We start from the raw sequence: 5,834 nt of genomic DNA on the forward strand, positions 1-5,834 counted from the left end.
TTTTTTTTCTTTTTCCACCGCGCGTTTAATTTTTATTTAATATAAGTATGTATATTTTTTTATTTATATTATAATTTTTTTTTCCACAATCTGTTCACTTTAAACTGTTGTCACTTTGACCACTGGTGTCATCCGGTACGGCTTTGAAGGACCATAGTTATTAATTATACAAAAACTCACGGCACTTACCTCGCAATGTAGAGTTAAGATGCGCAACGAAATTGTGAAAAGGTCCGGAAGAACGCAAGGTGACTGTCCGAGTTCGCGGTCGAAATCAAAAGGAGCCTGGTACCTTGTCCGTCAGTCCCTTTTGTTCTTTTTTGTGCGGTGTCCTCATGTGTGTTAAATTCGTGATGTTGGTATTGTGTGCGTGTGATGTGGAATGTGAAATGAAGATGTGGTGTAGAATGATGATGTGGTGTAGAATGATGATGTGGTGAATGTAATGTGTGTGGTGTGGAAATGTAATAATGTGAGGGGGGTCTGAGACTCATTTAGCCAATGCGGTTTGAGCTACTTTTAATTTTAAATGATCGTCACAGGAGATCGAATGCAGTTTTCGGATGCGGGGAATATTTGGTATATCCATTTTTCTATTAAAGTTGGCGAACTCTCCTTAATTGCGTCATCACTAATATACATACTATGAATATCAGTTATGTTATCTTGTGCACATTGAAAGAAAGAAAATGCGCCACTTAGAATAATATTTTTGGTTTTTGCTATTTGCCAAATTTTTCTTTTTATAACCGCTCCAACTCCATCGACTGCACCTTTTCCATGCGAGGTTGCGAAATAGTTCCATTCAACTGTTTTGCAACCGAATTGAACCAAGAAATCAGGTAAACTCCATACAATAAATTTGTTTTTAAATTGGCTGCTACTTTCGTCCGAAAATAAGAATATATTTTGAAAATTGCCATGTTGATGTGTTATCTCCTGAACAATTTTTGCTATAAAAAGATGGACATCGATTTTGCTATGGTTTAAACTATCGTTGATTACAGCTAATGACTTAGTTTTGTCGAACATCAATGCTACGCAAGTAAAAATCGTAACTTGCTTGTAGTTGAAGTGCGCGCTTTGTACTTCATTTTGGCAGATTAGTCTATAATTTTCTGCAAAATTAATTTCTAACATTAGATCCCCAGGTCTTAAATTATTCTTCACGGATTCAAAATAATTTTGTTGGGATCTCTTAACAAAGAAGTGTTGTTTTAAAAGTGGTAACTGCACTTCTAATCCATGGATAATTTCTGATAACGGAGCGACAGTGTAAGTTAATATAATTCTATCATCCGCTTTAACATTTTCATTCATTTTAGATAAATATGCTACAGGAACGATATCATTTTTTAAATCCTTTGTACAGTTTTCGCAATCGTTTGTCATACAATTTTCATCCTCAATACTGCAACAAACAGTTTGTAAAAAACTCTAGAAGTTCCTAGGAACAGATTTTATGATTTTTGCACAACCCTCTAACAAAAACCTGAAATTTGCATGATAAATGCATACACACATGTTATGTGGCGTTTTGCTCGACAGTTGGATATGCCGTGGCCGATATTGATAAAAGGTTGAAATGTTCACAGATTCTTCAATTATCTCGTTTTTATAAACCTTGTAGGCTTCTGAAACGGTTATCAGCATAAAGCGCTTAGAAATAATTTCTCCATCGACTATGAGAGTATCCTTTCTGCCTGCAGACTGGACACTAATATCTTCCCGATTATAAAAATCTTTCACCACTTTCACTTTCGATTCCATTTCAAAACTGAGTCCAGATATATTTTCTGTAACATTTCTTGGTTGAACATACTTTTCATATAATGCTTGAATAATTTTATTTTTTTTTGCTAGATCGTTTGGCAATGCATTTTCCACCTTCTTTAGTGCTTTTCCAAATGTTTGCTTGCAGTTATAAGGTTCATCGCGTTTATTTTTTTCTCCAGCATTTTTTTTCTTTTCGCGCAACTTTTTCTGCCTTAAACGGTTTTTTTCTTTTTGCTCTTTCCACAGCTTGCTATTATTTTTTTTCAATTTCGATAGCTTTGCGCGGTGTTTGCGCATTCTCTCAGCTGCTTTATCACGATATTCTTTAAACTTAACGGGATTTGTGCTTAGTTTGTCAAAGTAGCGTTTTGATATTTCTTTTCTTGGTAAGCCACATGTTTTACTTATCTATATAAATAAATATATTTGCTAAAAAAGCAAAAATAAAATACTTCTCAAAAAAGTTATACTTACGGTAGCGAACGCGACACACTTCAAAAACCAATTAAAATATTTTGTATGAATCTAAGATACTGAAACTTTTTTTTAAATTTAGGTCACTAAAATTGATTTAAATATAAATTTGCAGCCACGTGTTACGATCGATCGCAAACTACTGATAAAAAATAATGATTTACGAACAAGAACGCGACAAAACAATATCAATGAAAGCAAAATACAAATTTACCGTTATCGAGCTTCGTTTGGTCTCGTTGAATTTCTTGTATTCATTGTTGTTCCTAGCAATATTTAATAAGACTAGTGCAAACATAATAAGAATTTTAGCTGTCATTTTACATAAAGACATATTACGTCTGTTTAAATGAGTTAAGCATCCACCCACTTTAATCGGCAAAAATGGCACACACTAATAAAACATAGCAATACACCATATTTGACGACACCACACTCGTACACAACACATCTCACCACACTTGTACATCCACCCACTCAGCATAAAGGATAGTCCTCGGAGCAGATTTAACACATTCGTTTACTTTCAATTCGTCTGCATAATTTGAAAAACACCTTTCGCTCCGAAGAACATAGATCCTGCGCGCTACGGTCAAGTCGACATTAACATAATACGACGAACCTGCGTGAAATCTTTTGGGTACTCAAAGCAAGTGTAACATCGGCATCCGAATTTTTCCAATATTCTATTTACTTCTGTAAAGCAATATAATTAAATAAAGTGTAAATATAACAAACCGAGATACGGAAGTTTTATTTTAACGATATTGTACGTGTGTGATGTGTGCTTCCCATTACATTCGGTTCACTTCTAAACATGGTCCTTCGAGCCTAAAAGACAGGCACTATAAACTAATAGCCACAAAAGTATGTATGCGTAAAAATGGAGATTATACTGAAAATTAAACATAAATTTGTACAAAATTTGAGAACAGCGAAAAGAGTGCACTGAAGTACAAAAAACAAAAACCCTAGCAGTGCAGTGTCACAACAATAAAGAAAACACATATTGCAGTGACTCAAACATAACAAAAAAAAATAAAAAATAAAATAAACAAAAAAAGGAACAAAAGAAAGTGGAATGCAGTACTCTTAAAATACAAGAAGGTGAACTGACAAATACAAAACCAAATACAAGGAAAATCAAAATATAAACAGTGCCAACAAAAAAAAACAAAAAAGCAGAGAGAATGTCGGGCGCGAAACCTTAAAGCAAACCAACGCACAAAACGCGGCTAACGCTTAAACACAAAATATATACTAACAGATTAATCGGGCGCGAATCTAAAACAACATAAAAAAAGACACAAAACGCTGAACCAAAAACAACCAACTGGAAGCGGAGGAAAAGGAGTTGACATCAGAGGCCCGAATAAACGCAGACAAATATACGCACAAAAACATTGCAAGTCATATCAGCTGGAAACGGCTCGGAGAGAAGCACATACATATTTATATACAACTACAAAGCCCTTGAAGTGACCAAGTGAGCGTATTTAATCCATTTTCTATACTTAATGATATGCATATGTACATAGAATATGTATATAAAAAGACAGTTTTATATACCTATATAAAATCTGCAACTTAAAATCCGTTTTAACAGCACAACAAAGTGGTTAGAAACAATATACCATACATATATCGAAATACTTATAAAAAATGTAATGCCAATATGTTGAGCTTACCTTTGTGTATTCAAACACAACTATTTAACACAAACAAAAATCAGCCAAAATTCAAGTATTTACTTGCAATATTTTCCGGCAATACCCCTTCTGCTTAATAAAGCAGTAAGTAGGATTGCATATAACTAAGTAAGCAAAGGCAAACATTAAAATTATAACATAGAAAGCAACACCAAAAATATAGATACAATAAAGCAGACATACATACATACATATATGCATATTTACCGATTGCAAATAAATTACATACATACATACATATACCAAATATAATAAAGTGCATACGGGAGCATACCTGCACATAATCCACTTCGCTTTCGCACTCTCTTCCCAGTGCGAACATACATATGTATATATCTATACACGGCATAGAATCTGCCTGTAATTTATACCCTACACTGGGTACCACATTATTAAAAACTTAAAATTTTAATTAATTTTCGAAAAAAAGATAATCGAAATTTTCCGTAAATAAACGGAACGGTAAAATAAAACTCACAGAATACGTTTATTGAAACGGATACAAAAAAAATTCAGTTTCACAAAATATATGTACATACATAAGCTGGTGAACACAACCAAAATATATATATATATAAGTAATAGAATTCCTTTAGAATTTGTTTTTAGAAAATTTTATTTCCCTTGGTAATCCCAAGGGCAGTCGGTCTCAGCGGAAGAGTTGAAATAACTGACTACATAAGAGCGACGTTAGCGTCTAAATACCTACACTACTTTGCCCTAACTTTAGTTGCTGCACGTTATTGGCCGCGTGACTTCTTAGTTGCTTACACTAGCAACTGTTTACCCAATTCTTTGCTGTCTTGCGTTTATTTTGTTGGTGTCACGCGCAAGGCTAAAAGTGTTCGATCAGCATAATGGCCGGATGCACACTTAATGCGGTATTGAGTTCTTATTAACGTGTAAAGTTGCAGACGCGCCGTCAGCGAATTCGGTGCAAGTGATATTTTTGCCGGATGTTTGATTACCTATGCTAACTTATACATATGTATTTATGTATTTACATATGAGATAGAGAACATAAAAAATTTGTTCATGTTCTCTATGTGAAAGGCGTGTTTTGTACACATTTTTCGCTGTTCAAAATGAAATAAAATGTAAACAAGCAAAACGAAAATCGTCATGGGCATGTTAATATATTTATCTCTCTTCATATTATCTGCTTTGGCATATAGCCGTGCCATCATATGCCGAAAATACATACATATATTTCTTTCTCTCATATTCTTTGTTAAATATGTGGAGAACTGTTAAAACAGCGCGAATTCTGTGCTTGTGAGGTGAATTCCCTACTATAAATCTAACGAATGTTCGCTGTCGAACCTGCACCTTCTCTATGTTTTTATGTTCTCTGGTCTAACACCTATGTGTTATGAATAACAAAAAGTATTTGTTACCCGAATATCTGTTATTATTTTGGTTATCAGTTTGTTACCTATAACATATAAACATGTTAGTAGGAATAAGCAGTAACAAGATTATTTGTTACCCATTTGTTACTTCTAGCAAATTCAATTCTTTTAAATAAAATTCAGTTTTCTTTTATTATTTCGCTTTATTTGATAATAAAATCAAAATAATCAAATATTTACTTAAACTAATAGCGAGCTCCACGTAATGCTTGTCCTCCACGTCACCGGTGATGCGGCTAATTGAATGGTGCGTCTTTGTTATACGCATCCAAATGCTTCAAATGATTTCTGTAATATTAAAAATTTAAGTTACACACACGACATTCAATTCACAATGTTTATCTATATAAAAGAAATTAATAACATATACATATATATGTATGTATAAGAAATTAATTATAAAATATCAAATTATGAAATAACGAACTTACCTCTTTAAAATCCAAAATAAACTGCGCTTTTC

The sequence above is a fragment of the Bactrocera tryoni genome, unplaced genomic scaffold (genome assembly GCF_016617805.1).
Source record: "Bactrocera tryoni isolate S06 unplaced genomic scaffold, CSIRO_BtryS06_freeze2 scaffold_236, whole genome shotgun sequence".
Lineage (NCBI taxonomy): Eukaryota > Metazoa > Arthropoda > Insecta > Diptera > Tephritidae > Bactrocera > Bactrocera tryoni.